Raw genomic sequence first — 16,631 nt, 5'->3', positions numbered from 1 at the left:
ATCACATTCACCAAACTTGCATCGGTGCCTAGCATGGAACCAGGATGAATAAACATGTAATATCCTCAAGTGCATGACTCCCAACCAGGGAAGAAAAGACTGATTCAGGGTGAAAACCTTCAAGGAGAAAAAACATTTGAAAATCAGTTCTGGGGTGGTATAGATAAGGAAAGCAGGTGTCATTGTCCCACAATCTCTCGAAATATGTGCTTTATCTAGTCCGACCATAGGAAAGGATTACAGGGTCCCTCAGGAGGCTTGAGATCTGCTATTTTGATGAAAAGAACCAAGATAGAAGACTTGCACTGTCCCTGGAATAAAACTAAGGTAGGCAGGATCCACATGCATCTTCTACATCTGCATTCTTCTTCAGAGTCTTTAGTATTGCCTGTTTGTGAAGGGAACTGGTAGCGTTTTAGAAGGGGATGTTGGTAGTTATGTTTAGACAATAAGTATGAAGAAAATAGTCCCCATCTTTTAGATAAGAAAACACAAGACAGGCATTATCTAAAACACGTGTACCATTTATCTACCTTTCAATAGTTATTTGCCATGTGGTGGGTGCCAGGAAATGATAAAATGCGTTAATATCATAAATATGGATCTCAAGGGTTGTGGGCAGAAGGCCAAAAGAATGTTTGTTGTGACAGCAAGGGAAGCTGTCACTCACAGAAAACCCAGAATGAGGCTGACATCAAGTATGTAAAGCACAGCAGTGTGATTGTTTTCCTCCCATACTGTGGGCAAGAATTTTAATTGTAATAGGAAAAAATTAATTGGGTACCACTCAATTATTTGCGTGTTCATTTGGCACATTGCTCGTTCATTTGGCACATCTTTACGGTGTGTTTACTGCACTGATATAACTCTAATAACACTTCCATTTATTTAAAGCTCTATGCTTCCTATATATTATCACATTTAATCCTCACCCTAAGTGTTATCATGCAGATGAAGGAAACAGTCAGAGAATAAGAACCACGGCCACAGTCAGAGGATAAGAACCACGGCCAAAGTCAGAGGGCGGTGGGCAGCAGGGCTGAACTGACATCTAGGTGCATCTGGCACCAATGATCTGGATCTTAAACCATAAAGATGCTTCTCAACATTGTTCATGGTGGGGAGCCCCAGGACAGTATAGAAAGGAGTTAGTTAGGGTGCCTGGCCCTGAGAGCTCTTTTCCAGCTAGTATCTTTACATAGCTAGTTCAAGATAGAGCAAGATGAGAACAGGACCGCAAAACAGGGCAGACAATATGCATGTTGGACCTCTGAGTCCTATGGATCTCTGGTTACAAATGGACCACAAACCTAAGTAGGAAAATTTGGCCAGAGACTCAAAAACCAAGATAATGTGATTGTGAAATAGAGATAGATAATCTAGTTCCCTTCTGTTGCTGAAATGAGACATTCTGATGGAAGGAAACTTAGCAGAGGAAAGGATTTCGTTAACTTATGCTCCCAGGTCACAGTCATTAGAGAAGGCAAGGCAGAAATTCACACAGGAGCTCAAACCAAGCCATGCAGGAACATTGCTTACTGACTCGTGCTTAGAGAGTTCTCTTCCTGCTCAAGAATGGCACCACCTACAGTGAGATGCCTTTCCCACAGGCAATTCCTCAGTGGAGGAATTCCTTTCACTTGACTACCTGTGCAAAGTTGACCATCACTGCCAACTAGGTCAATAGATTAACCAGAGAAAGTTACAAACAATGTTTTAGAGGAGAAAATACAGAGTGCTGGTAGAGTCACAAGTAGAACATGGAGTGAAGGAGGGAAGAAGGAATGAAAAATAGAATCACAGTTTCCCACTATGCCTCAAGGCTAGAGTTTAGTCTTTGTGCTGAGAGTCCATTGACATTGTCTGAGCAGGAAGATGATGTGCTAAAGATTTTCTTCAGTGTTCCTCCAAACACTCTAGCAGGAGAGAAAAAAGGAGCCTGCAGTTATGCTGATGGGAGTAAGTAAGAGTCTTAAGTTCAGGGGTAGCCGAGAACAACCAGAGATGGAAAGACAAATGGACAAAGCAAAGACAACAGCAAGAGAGTCCTTTAAGTATTTTGACTGGAGAGCTAAGAATTGCAAGCTGCTTTCTTGGTAGCTCTATGAAAGACTATATCTATATTTTATATATGGGAGTATTATGTATTATATATTATATATTATACATTACATATTGCATTTATATTTATATGTGCATGTATTTGTATATTATATATGTACATTTATATCCTTATATATCTAGCAATTATATATAAAATATAAGATATGTTACATATTATATAAATATTTTATATATTATAGAAGATGATAGATAGATAGATAGATAGATAGATAGATAGATAGATAGATAGATGGATGGATGGATGGATGGATAGATAGAAATAAGACTTTTACTTACATCTGCATGACTGCAGACTTCTTTTCTCTCTCCTGCTTGAGTGTTTGGAGAAATGCTGAAGACAATCTTCAGCACATCATTTTTCTGCTTAGAAAATTTCAATGGACTCATGGCACAAAGACTAAGCTCTAGCCTTGAGGTATGGCAGGAAACTGTGAAACACGCCCCCCCCCCACACACACACACGCCCCTGTGGCTCAGAATACAGAATGTGTGTGCACTCATAACACAGACATCCCCCAAGAGCTCATTAGAAGCTCAGCCCCATCTAAGATACACTGTCAGGTCTACATTTTAACAGTGTCTACAGGAGATGCCTATGCATTATAAAAAAAGTCCCACTTTATTTCCATTTGGAAATGACTTAGAAGAATGGAGAATGAGCTACCAACCTTTATGTGGAGAAAATACAGCCTAAAGTCACAGAAAGCTGATATTGCTTACATTGGACAAAATATAAAATTTAATACAGTATAGAGCTAATGTTAATTCCATAATATACGTTTCTCTATAAAATGCTAGAAAAATGGTCAATTTTATGTTACAAGATGAACATAATTAATGAAGAAAAATAAAGAAATCCCAGTGTGGCTTGTCCTAAAAGCCCTCATCACAAAGGTCAGAGATTGGTTGGAGAACATGGCTAAGGGTCACAATGGTGACATGCTTGAGTAAACTGGGCCCCAGAAGCAGATCGCATCCGACTTCAGGACCACACGCTCCTGTTGAATGAGGGAGACGCCTACGAAACAAAAGCCTTGTGACTTCGACAATGAGACATGGATCATGTGAACACTGAACCCAGGGCGTAACAAAGCTTTGGAAACAGGGCAATCGGAAAGTTTTAGTTAGGTTGGCAAACGCTTGACCAAAATATGGCATAAAAAATAACCATGGTGAAGCAGGAGTGGGTGGACAGGTCGGGGAGCACCCTCATAGACGTAGGAGGAGGGGGATGGGATGGGGGTTTGCGGAGGGGGAACTGGGAAAGGGGATAACATGTGAAATGTAAATAAATAAAATATCAAAAAATAAGCATGGTATCTGTACTTTTAGGGAAATTGGAGTTACATAAACATCATTCCTCCAATGAAGTTTGACTGGTAAAAATTACAACTGTGGCATTGCAACTGTGATTTAGCCTATTTTGAGAACTTTTTATAAAAGATTTATTTATTTTATTTATATGAGTACACTGTAGCTGTCTTCAGACATACCAGAAGAGGGCATCTGATCCCATTACAGATGGTTTTCAGCCACCATGTGGTTGCTGGGAATTGAATTCAGGACCTCTAGAAGAGCACTCAGTGCTCTTAACTGCTGAGATATCTCTCCAGCCCTAGTGAGAAGTTTGTAAGAACAGAATCAATAAGCCATAATAACAAATAGCAACTGATCTGAAGACCATCCAAAGTTGTAATATGTAAGAATCCATTGAATCTGTATACCCTGAATATGCCATGGTTTTTCCACCTTTGCCAAAGCATTGAAACAGCACAGTGTTGATGCGCATTTTAAATACCACAAAATCAGGAACAGGGGTGAACAAGCTTGGTTAGTGGGCAAGGGTGCCTGCTTCCAAACCTGATGGTTTTTTAAAAAAAGATTTATTTATGACATGTGAGTACACTATAGCTGTCTACAGACACAAGAAGAAGCATCAGATCCCATGACAGATGATTGTGAGCCACCATGTGGATGCCGGGATTTGAACATAGGACCTTCAGAAGAGCAGTCAGTACTCTTATCTGCTGAGCCATCTCTCTGGTTCCCAAACCTAATGATTTGAGTTTAGCCCCTGGGACCCACATGGTAGAAGGAGACGATCCATTCCCTCAAGTTGACCTCTGACCTCCACAGGTATTCTGTGACATACATACACACACACACTAAATAAATACATTATACATATATATATATGTTGGATTATTTTATATTATGTACAATATAAAATGCCACAGTACACAAGAATTGAAATATTTGTCAGTTTAGGCTATTGCTAATAGCACAAGACATTAGAAGCAAAAACTTCTCAATTTTACAGAGGAAATAATATAAAGAGATGACACAGAGATAGATAAAGAGATAGAGGTAGAGACAGAGGAACAGGGGCCTCCTGCATGACTCCTTAAGGCTACTGAGTAAAATCGTAGTTCCCTGACAAATGATAGCACAGCTGAAACTCTTGAAGTAAGGTATGACTAGAGCGGTTGGTTAGCTAAACTGGCATCTGTATTTTTTTTAAGATTTTAGCAACAGCTTTGCCAATGTGTGATGCATATTTCTGGCAACAAGGAAATTATTTCTGGACTGACAGAGGAGGAAGATCGGAAGCCAAGTCCTTGGGGTGATGAGAACAGGTTAAGCCATGTTCTCAATGGCTCTCATCCTGTCCCACAAATGAAATGCAGGTTCATGCCCTCAGAACTCTGCACGGCCCTGAAGATGCCGACCATGGAAGCTCAGACCTACCTTCTAAATAGAAACAGAGGGAAGGAAGAACTATGTGGAGAGGACTTACAGTCTTGGAGAAACAGTAGCTTTAATTCTCTTCAAAGCTAAAGTTCTAAAGCTCAGTTCTGGAGTTGTGAGGCATCCAGCCTATGGACCCCCCACTCCTTGTCAGGTTTTCAAGAGGGAGTGGGTTGTAAGGAGAGACTTTCTTCCAAGCTGGGAAAAAAGAGGGTACTATGTGCCCTAGGGGTAGTGCTGTAGACTCCAAGATGACTGTTGGTCAGTGCTGGTGTGATGTCCAGACCTCCTTGGAACCTGAACTCAAGGACTTTAAAAGGCCCAAATTATACTTGGCCATCTAAACACAATTCACTCAGAGTAACGGCCTCTGTTGGCCTGTCTGCTCATTTGTCTCTTCATTACACGGATATATTTGAGCACGTCTATATGCATATGCCTAAGTAGACACACTGCAGAAGCACATGGAAACAGACAGGACTGCCCTGTTAACAAACTAAGCCTATGAAACAGTTTCATAAACACCATCAAAGACTTTTGTTGTTAGATAATCTCACTGTGTAGCCCAGGCTGGTCTGGAACTTGCCACCCTCCCACCTCAGTGCTGGGACACTACGTGAAAAGAGAAAGACCTCCATGCATGACCAAAATGACCGACCAGGTGACAGAACGCTTGGACACGAGGCCCATCCTTAAGATTTCTGTGGCGGGATGAACCGTGTGCAGACAGGTTAGCTGCAGGCAGCGTGGGGCTTCAGATGAAGGAAAAAGACACTGCTTAAGAGTGTAAGAGCCACTTCGCAATTCCTGTCCCTTCCACCAGCTCTGTGAGCACCAGTGTGGTGGCTTTGCTTTCCACTGCTTGCTTCTGTGTTCACACGACATCCACGCTGGGCTGAAAGTCTCTCTCTTCAGTCTGGGGTTGCCTGGGAGGGAAGAAGAAGAAATTGTTCTCCTCCCTATGTTCCTGGGGCACAGGCCAGTGGTCCTCTTCTTGTACTGTGTTTGCTCATGGAGGGAATGTATTTAAAGTTACCCCACAAATGCCGCATCAGGAAATCAGGGACCAGCCAAGAAGTCTGCATATTGACCAGGTACCCCAAAATTATTCTGGCCCAGATGGCCCATGACAACAGTCTGAGAGACCCGTTCTGATTAACTGTCTTTTGTCTCTTAGTAGAAATGGCCATCTCTATGTAGCTGACATAGAAAACACCCTTTATATTCAGTTCAGAGATGTCTTTCTCTGATATTCTGAAAATATAATTAATTGTTTCCATCTCAGGCATATCACAGGGCACTCATCAAACAGAAGATGATATCTATTAGTAAGTAAATCACAGAATCAATTGTGTGGGTGGAGTACAATCAACGAATACACACTAAGGTCTTATTTTTGTATGAGCTTTGTTTCGGTTTTGCAGAGGTAGGTGTGTGTGTGTGTGTGTGTGTGTGTGTGTGTGTGTGTGTGTGTGCACGCCGCACACACACTAGTAAATATACATACTATCAGTGTCACACTGAATCCACTAGATTTTCATGGGGATTCAAATACATATTTTGTACTAACGAATCATTCATCAAAAATCTTTAAGGGAATGCTGGAAGCAGATTAATGAGGAGAAAGTTAGGGAAAGGTGGGACCTTTGGCTAAGTTTAGCCTTGGCCAAACTTCTCTCAGGGAAGTGAAAGCATAAGTCCCACAGCAGAGTTGTCCTCTATGAGGCACAGGAGCTGGCCTGCTGCATCCTCACCTCCAGGAGGTGGCTGAGAGTAGAGCCTTCCAGAAGAGGTGCCTACCACAAGCCAACAGAAACTCTTAAGATAAGGAGGCACTTGTGGTATTGGCACAGAAAAGGGGAACCAGCATCACACCCTCAGCCTCTGCTCAAACCCACTCCTGTGTACTCTTACTATGATAAGGGCTTAGTACAAAATAAAAATGTCTGGGCCTTTGGACACAGTTCAGACTGGGCATTAAAGTACTACCACTAAAATAGAAAGATTCAACTTCCATGATGTGGTTTTTTGGGGGCATGGAGGGGACTTCAACTAAAGGCATAGAAAATTTAAATGAGTAACATGACTTTTGTCATTCATCTTCGCATCATGTGACTGCTAATCTCAACTAGAAGCATAAGAACCTTTTACTCATATGCAGAATCACCAGAATTACAAAGTTTGTGTTTATATCTACAATGGCGGCTGGTGGTCATAGATACGTGTATATTCCACAGATACATGTCTGGCCAATAGACTCACTTCAGTATCTCTCAGTTTAAGGGATCAGTGTGATAGTTAGTAGAATGTCAGGATTGTTCAGACCCTTTACACGTATACCATGACAGAAAGGAAAAAAAAAAAAAAAACAACCCTAACACAGTAAGAAGTCATAGATGAATGAGCATGGTTCTTCAGAGGTGACCAGGAACATCTCAGGCATCCTGTTTCCTGAGACATCAGGCCAGCCTCTGTATCTGTCAATCATTGGCTACGGGCCTCTCCAGGGACTGTAGGGAATTTAGAGGGAGATGAAAGTGTAGCTTTCTATATGGGGACCACAACAAACAAGTAGGTGCAAGTAGGACATGAGTGCACCCATCAGGCAAAAAGGATGGGGGTCAGGGGCGCTCTCCTATACCGCCTACTACTATTCCTCAAATGTTTGGAAAACACTGCACAGGACTGACTTTAAAGATAGTTCTGACCTCTCGGAGCCTGATCCAGTATAGCAGCTTCTTACTTATGTTTCTGTCTCCCATACAGGACTCTGCTGGACTCTGTGGCAAGGCCCTGGCCTGCTCTCCTGTGTGGTGTGCCCTGTTCAGAGACTGCATACCCTGTTCATAGGCTGATAGATAATTGTTACCAAACAAGCATTCTCCTGACAGAGAGCAATTCCATGCAGATCACAGAGCAACCTGAACTCCAGTCTAAATACTTTGAGTATTATTCTGTTGGCAGAGAGGACATGTTTGAAAGGCTTTGCTGGCAGCACCATGGAATGCAGACTGGGCCAAGGACGGAAAGAAGAGAACACCCAGGAGCTCTCGCCGGAACACAGGCAGCGTTACACAAGGCAGAATCTGAGCAGAGGCTGAGTGTCCGGGTTGGGGAGGACACAAAGATAATTAATGTGTGTTGTTATCTCCAGGGTCCAGACGGCCCCGGGCTCACACCCAGTGCAGAGATTGTCAGGAGTTGGAATCTGGCAAGTGTGTTAGGAGTTCTGTGCTTATATGCCCAGAGGCAGATGGAAGAGGGTCCCCTTTCTCATGCTTGGACAGAATAGATACAGGGAGGAGGGGAACAAGTGAATATCTGTTCTTTTGTTGTAACGCACAGATAGAATCCCTAATGTACACACAGGAGCATTCATTTCCCTCCATATTTTGGACAGAATTTCACAATTGTGAGAAAACCAAGATTGTCTATATGTAATACGCTCTGTTCCCCAGTACATGAGTCACTTAAAGTCAGCAGTGTCTGCTTTCAATTTCATCCTTGAAAGTAACGCAGGTTCCAAGGCTGAGGCTTGAGCACATTACTCTCAGCGGGCCTCTGGACTGAATCCAGGTTAGAATAATTTGTCTATGACTCAGATAGATCATATACACACCAGGAAATCCTTTTCTTTTTCTTTCTGCGCTTTTCCAGGCCTTGACTGTAAGGTAAGCAATTTACATTCTTCCCTGTGACTTTCAGCCAGTGCTGCTGCCACTGCTTTGTGAGACCCAACTACCTGGCATCCCAGTTATGTGGACCGGACCCGCATTTGCCAGGGTTCTCCCTGGGGCTGGCCTGAGGTTTATCATCAATAGCACTCCTTTTCCCGGGGATTTGACCACAACTGTTCACTATGAAGCCCAGGCACCCATTACCTCCTACCTCCCAGAGGGAGAAAGCAGAGAGGAACATATTCCTGGACTGTTTCCATATCAGCTTTGCTAGAAGAAGGTCATCAGAAACAGATTTTCAAGAAGAAGTACATCTGGGAAGCATTATAAACCAAAGGCTGGAGCTGCATGCAGTGTGTATGCATGCACTTTATCCAGGGAGAGAAGCTAGAAGCTGGAGCGATAGGTTTGAGGGGCTAGGCTGAAGGAAGTAGCCACTGAATGTTTGTGTAACAATAATAAACAGCAAAAATAACATAAACTCTTCCCTCCTGGGGCTTTTTCTCCAAAAGCAATTAATTACTCACATGTGCGTAGAGATTTTCAACCAGAGGTTTGTCAATAGAGACTTTTGTTTGCACTCAGATCTTACCCAACAGCCAGTCTTAAGCAGATGGTCCCTCTCACCACCTCCTACCAAACCACCCCCGCCCCGCCCCTCCCACCTCAGCTCTTGAAGGAGAGCTGAGAAAGAAAAGATGCCAATTACAAAAAGAAGCTTCCTAACACTTCTGTGCTAATCTGACAACCAACCCTCTCCCTGCAGTTGTGTTTCCTGTGGGCGTGGCCTATGAGGCCTCCAGGATTCTCCAGAGACCTCATTCTGGAGGTAGCCATTGCACATCACGTGACCAGAGCTGGTAACCCATTTTGAGGCAGGTCACAGTTCTCTCTCTTATAAACAAAAGACAAAGGATCATAAGAACCACTTGAAAAGAGTAAATATATGTATTTGTTCATAAAGTTTCTCCTTGACATCTCGACATAAAAACAACAGCAACAAAACCTTTCCAAACAATAAGATTTACAGATGAAGCTAATTATTCTGTATGTTGTCCCCACCCCACCCCTGTGTGTGCATAACATCTTCTGAGGGATTCCAACTTCTTATCCTTAGCTCTGCGGTTCAGAGCTAATGATGGTCATGATGAACTGATCCTATCTTTTAGAGATGTGTTGATGATTAGATCTGACAAGAAGGTTAGGGGTTTTCCCAGGCCTATGAGCTACGGACAGAAGAAAAATGTTCTTCCCAACTAGATCACAATCTACACATGTGGGAGGGAATCACTCGGATAGTATTCACTTCCAACACCATTCAAAGTGAGCTAAAATGTGTAAATTCAACTCCATGCACTCATAACTGTGGTATATGAGGATATATAATATATGAGGACAAGGGAAACTGGTTCCTGTACCCTTGCTCTGACATCCTCTGATTCCTTCCTGTCTAGTCCACAGCTGACTGAACTATCCAGGTCCTAGTCAACACCCCTGAAGGAAACAAGCACTGTACACATAAAAACTCACAAGGAGCACCTTCGGCTTTTGCCAGGTACACATGGGACCCAGCCTAATATGTAGAAGGTCTCTGAAGATCTGGATCACATTATCAGCTTTGCAACCAAGGATATGTAAATGGGGAAATAGAAATACCAAAGGAGATATCCCCTTTTGTGCATTTACTGTGTGCTACACTACTTTTTGTATTCAGTATCACATCTTAATGTTCCTAACAGCTTAGCGACGTTGATTGTGTCTTTATTAGATGAAGAGAGAATTGAGGAGAATTGCAGAATCATTCAGCAGAACCAGGATTGCAGCCCAGAGATAGCCTAACTCTAGCTTCCCTTTCCATTCCTCTGATGGCACTGAAATGCAATATATGCTACAAACCCCAAACAGTCAATTGATTGTCCATAGCTTAGGATCAAGATGGGGAAAGTTACTGAGGTAAGGCCACTCATTCTGCCTCACTGGAGATGACAGCAAAATGGAAAGGAGACCCTGTCAGTATAAGCATGTTAGCTAGAACAAAAAGTATCTGTCCCATATTGCCTCCAAGGAAGCCATTCAGCACAATCATGGTAGAGCTCCATAGGGGTCATTAATATTCCCTCAGAACACCCCCCAGACCCCTGCTAGTATAGACTTCAGCCTCACTTGACCTCCACCAGGAAGCCATTCACAGCCTAGGTGGGATGCCGCCAGGTACTGTGGCCACCTGGGCAGCATCACTGTACCTTTATCACTGGACTTTAGTACTGTGTCTTTAAACACAGAGCTGTGCTGCTTCCCACATCAGTCTGTTTAGAACAAGGTGTGTCGTGCAAGACCTTTATTTTTCTCAGCCTTTGAAAGGGGGTCCTGTGCTCATTCTCATGTCCTGGCTGAATCTGTAAGTATCTCAACAGAATTCTATTACAATGCTACTTTCAGACTCTAGCAGGGTGTTTCTTGAATAATAGAAATGTATCTGTTTAATTATTCCAACTGCCAAATGTTGATTGGATATTACACCATGCCCCAGTAATGGCCTAGAGTAAGTTTTGTTTGTGCATAAAGTCCAAATCGCTTGGTTGAAATTGCATTTTGGAATGTTTTCGGGAATATTCTAATTTCATGGTTTAATTATTATGCTCGCCCTAGAGAGTTTTGCCGGAACTTGGGCCCAGCTGTTTATATATTTATTACCTTATTTGCTTCTTGACTGCATGAAGAGTTAAAGATTTTCAGAGACCTTACAGCCTCAAGGCCAAATATATTCACTATCTGTCCATAACTGGGCAGTGTGTGAACTCCTGAGTTAATGAGTTAAATAGTTAAGTTTTATAAATTATGTCTTGAAAGTTCAATTTTAATGATCAAACACTTAAATCCTTGAACTTAGTTGTATTTCTACTTACACATTAACCCAGGCATACATACCTTGGATGCCATTTCAACAAGTTTCAGTCATCACAATCTCAAGGCATGTTTGGGGACCATTTAAACCATCATAGAGTAACAAGATCTTTTAAGATGAAGAAGGGAGTACAAAATAACAATCACCTGGAGGCATGAGGAAAAAAAAGATGAAGAATGGAGGGAGGGAATAAGGAAAGGAGAAAAGGAAGGAGGGAGGGAGGGAGGGAGGAAGGGAAAGAGGGAAGAAGGGAAGAAAGAAGGGAGGAGGAGAGGAAGGGAAGAAAGGAGCGAGGGAAAGAGGGAGGCAGAAGTTGTACCCAGTTAAACTTTAATTTCAAGAATAACAAATTTTAGTCTATGTCTCAAATGTTACATTAGATATAATTATATGAAAAAATATTCAGTTTTCATGACATTTATTTTACCTGAGTGATCTGTATTTTGTCTGACCACCTTAACCAAACTGGTTCAGGCTTGCAGACAGAGGGCCACTTGATAGCTGACATGAGGAGCTACTGTATTGTGGTAGAAACAAATTCTCAAGTTAAAGATTCAAACAATAATGCTTTTCTTGTCAATAAAATCTGTCTTTTCCCTTGAGGAGTATTACCTAGGACTGTGCCTATAAACAAGTTCATGAGTTACAAAAAAGAAGAAAATTCAGTCTAAAAGGTTGAATCCAGGTTGGAGAGATGGTTCAGTGATTAAGAATGTTTACTGCAGATTCACAGGACCAGAGTTCAGATTCCGACACCCATACCCAGCTGTTCACAACACCAGTGACTTCAGCTTCAAGGGATCAACTCTCTCTTTGGACTTCCGAGAACAAACACACACACATATGGGGACATAAATAAAATAAATATTAAAAATAAAATTTAGAAATAACACCTCTGAGGGAAGGAGAGAGAGAGAGAGAGAGAGAGAGAGAGAGAGAGAGAGAGAATGATAGAAAACTAACAGAGTTTTTGGCCTCTAAAAGATATTATTGACAATCATGACACTCAAAGTTATTCAAATCCAGATCCTGAATATCTCTAATTATTTACATTCTAAGGTCTATAGCATAGTATCATGCTAAGTGATTTATAATCTCAATGTGTATGGTCCCAGTACTCTATTGTTCCTGGGTGTAAAATACAGTTCTTACTCTCAAATAATCATCAGTTCAAGACTAGATATAGATATAGATATAGATATTGATATAGATATAGATATAATCACTATTAAAAAGATGTTTGATAGATGCAGTAAATAGATCATTTGAAATTGATTTTATAATATATTCATTTGATTCATTTTAAAGCAATCACTTTCTTACATGTAGCTATGGAAAACCCTGGCCTATGAATCAAAATTAAGAGAGCAGCTTTTCTTGGCCAGCTCTGAAAAAAACATCAAAAGACGCTCTAGATCCATGCTTTAGGCTGAGGGAGATTCAAGGGCATGTAATTTATTATGACTCCAGAAAAAAAGAGTGGTAAGGGAGACAAAAGAACAAAGCAAGGAGCCAAGACTCAGCCTCGACCGCAGTTAAGACCTCCATCTTGTCCCACTGGGCACCAGAGCTAAATGTACCTGGAGGCAAAGAAATAGTTCTATACATGCCATATCAACCTCTATCACCTCCTCTCTACCTGCCACCGAGTGCATAAGTCCCCTGTCCATGAGACTGACTGCTATTTTGTAGTGAAGACAGTTATGAGTCTTTAAGAGTCAATACCACAGCAGGGGCAGGGCAGAAACAACAGCCTAACAAAAAGAGGACCCAGGCTCAGCACCACGTGTCCACTGTATCCCTGACACAGAATGTCTAGAGGAGGGAAGTCCCTGCACATTTTATTATTTCTAGTGAACTCGGTATCATTCCACCAACTTCACTGCTCTGGAAAGAAAGAACTGACTGTGTGAGGCCTGGCTGTCCCAACGTCTGTGTGGGCTCCTCCTCGGTCACATGATCATTGACGCTTGTCTTAGTTTGCCCCTATTGCTGTGATAAAAATGACTTGGAGAGGACACAGTTTACCCAGCTTTGATGTCCTAATCAGAGTCTATCAGGAAGTGAAGTCAGGGCAGAAACTCAAGGCAGGAACCGAAGCAAGACTGTGGAGGAGTGCTGCTTACTGGCTGCTCCTCGTGCCTTATTCCAATTACTTTGTACAACACAAGACCACTTGGCCAGGGAGATACCAATCAATGGCCTGGGCCTTCTCATATCATTCATTGATGTAAATGTCCACAGGCCAATCTGATGGGAACATTTTCTAAATTAGGGTTTCCTCTTCCCGAACCGGGCTGTGGTGGTGGCGCACACCTATAATCCCAGCACTCTGGGAGGCAGGCGGATTTCTGAGTTCAAGGCCAGCCTGGCCTACAGAGTGAGCTCCAGGACAGACAGGGCTACACAGACAAACCCTGTCTCAAAAAAACAAAACAAAAACAAAACAAAAAACAAAAAACAAAAAACAAAAAAACAAAAAAACAAAAAAAAAACCTAATCAGCAATGCATCTAAAAGCAGGGCCCATGAAAAGACCCAGTGGCCTTCTTTCCAGGCTTGGTGCTTCTCTACACAAAAGCTGTTTGTCTGGCATAGTGAGGCTGTTAAGAGTTCATTTTAGTCACCTAGATTGTATGGAAGGTGTTTCATTAAACTGCATTAGAATCAGAAGTATGCCAGGCATTCTGTAATATCAAACTGCCATTCTTCTTTTATAAACCTAGAATGGATTAGACTAGGTAAATGTAAATCTTTAGATGTTTCTGCAAGAAGAGAGTCATGTACTGCAGAATCCTAAACTGGGGGACTATTGTCATTTGGTCCATGTGCTTGTTTCCAGGAGTGGCCAACTGGGAACTGGCTCACACTCAGAACTGTCAGCTCATCTCCGGTTGTCTAACTTAACCACCAGTCCTGAAGCATCTACCTATTTCCTGTGTCTCTTCCCACCTGGTTTCTGTCTGGAGAATGCAGTCATTTTAGATTCAATGTAAAGCTACAATTGTAGAAATAAATATTCTTTATAGCATGGTGTTTTATGAAGCACTTACTGTAAGTTTGTTAGTAGTACACACACCTCTGAGGCTTACTTTCTGGCTGGACAATGAACATCGTGGAATATGTCTTTGTTACTTTCCCTGTTGCTGTGATGAGATACCTTGACAGATACTATGGAAGGAAGGAAGGATTTGTTATGTTCACAGTTCAAGCATACAGTGTGTCACAGTGGAGGAGGACTGGTGGCAAGAACTTGTGTCACATTGTGTCTGCAGCTGGGAAGCAGAGAGCAAGGAATACATGTGTTTAACTCACTTTTTCCAGACTACAATCCAGGATCCTAACCCAGGGATCCATCCACAGTGGGTAGATGGACCCACATCAATCAACCTAATCAAGATAATCCCCTACAAGTATGGGGGGGAGGATCCATCTCTCCGGTGGTTCCAGATGTCACCCAAGTGACAGCTGAGATTAACCATCACAGAATAGAAATCCTGGGAGCTACAGCAGTGCACTAGTACAAAAATCTCAGGGTAAATTACATTGTGGTTCCTGACCTTATCTGATCCAACATCCCAATGTGAAACACCCTTCTGTTATTTTAACAAAATGCATTAAAAAGGTCAACCTACAGAGAAGAAGGTTTATTTGGTCACATTGATTTGATAGGGTTAAGTCTGTGTTTAGTTAGCCATAATGTTTAGGGGGAGCAGTAATGAAGCAACCCATTGTGTCAAGGAGCTGTGATGTAGCAATGCCACTCACCTCTAGTGGGAGGCACGGGAAAGAGAAGAAGAAATGACTGGGGGCCCAACTGTCCTTTCTGAGGGTGTATTCCCAAGATCAAAACACACTCCACAGATCTCTTGAAGTCTCCACTAGCTCTCAATAGAACTACTCCAGAGAATAAGACTTCAATATATAGACCTTTGGGGAAGGAATACTTAAGACCCAAGCCTCACATTTTTACAACACATTTTCTAATATTCTTTGAGATGAACTATATAGTCAACACAGTCCATCTGCACACATAATTTGTGCAAGCAAAGTAATATAATGTGCTGATGTTAATAAAGAAACATAGTTGATTAACTGAGAAATATACAGAAAAATGAATATACCAGAAGATATAGTGAAGTAAAACTATGCTTATGTATGCAAATGCTAAGCATGAAACAGCCAGAGAGGCAGGTGTATTATGAACATGTTAGTGCATTTAAAGCCATGGACTTAATCTCTCAAGTTACATAGTACTGTCAAGGCTCTTTTTTTTTCCTTTATGCTTATTCAATGGAACATTTACAAGCTGTAGGAGACATGAGATCATTTTCCATTTTATGAGGGTGTCTAGTATTTCTGATTCCCATCCACTAAATGTGAAATTCACTACACCCTAGTACTGTGCTGACCAAAACCACTCCAGTGAACCTGTAAAATGTTTGCAGATGCAAGTGCCTCCCATACCAAGAAGCTCTGGGCTTAAAGGATGGAGATTCAGACTTAGGACGGAAAGAGAAGTGTAGTTTTTATCCAAGTACAGTAGATTATCTGAACAAAGTACCTTGGATAGGAACTTTGTGATGGTAATGTAGAGAACCAGCAGATGGGGAAACAGAGGTTAGAACGTATATGGGTACCACTCCAGAAAAATAGCAAGAGGGTGAAGAGTTAGTTGCACTCTAGACTGATTTAAGATAAAGAACTGAGTGGAACCGTGGCTGACATGGGAAGCATCACTGACCAACAGGCTCAAGGATTGCCAAGTCTTTCTCTGTTCAGAGCTCTGTAGATGAGGACATTACTCAGCACACAACAGGCTGGCAATGCTGCAGATCTAATGCAGCCTTCCAGGAGGGAGATTCTACTCCTGCTATGCACAGAAAGGAAAGCAAGTTTGGATGTGTGTGGATGCTGGTACTTATAGGACAACCAATAAGGAATCGGGTCCATGTAGGTCTGCAGCTATCCATAGACACATACATGTTCAAGAGACATAAGCTAAAAAACACCAAGGAACGAGTGTGGAAGAAAAGGCTGGCTGGTGTGAACCCTGAGTGACACATGCATGTGAAAGACAGAGACGCTTCGTAGGCTTGGAAAGTGAAAATCTAATAAAAAAATCAATAAGAATTTCTTACTTTCTTTGCCATGATGGGTCAGTAACTATACACACCT

At 42.0% G+C, this 16,631-nt stretch overlaps 1 pseudogene; it reads left to right on the top strand.

The window, feature by feature from the left end:
* The window catches only part of LOC127687957 (laminin subunit beta-4-like), a 97,148-nt pseudogene that overhangs the window by 20,434 nt on the left and 60,083 nt on the right, over nt 1-16,631 (top strand).

This window comes from Apodemus sylvaticus, chromosome 6 (assembly GCF_947179515.1).
Source record: "Apodemus sylvaticus chromosome 6, mApoSyl1.1, whole genome shotgun sequence".
Lineage (NCBI taxonomy): Eukaryota > Metazoa > Chordata > Mammalia > Rodentia > Muridae > Apodemus > Apodemus sylvaticus.
This window is presented reverse-complemented; position numbering and strand designations above follow the sequence as displayed.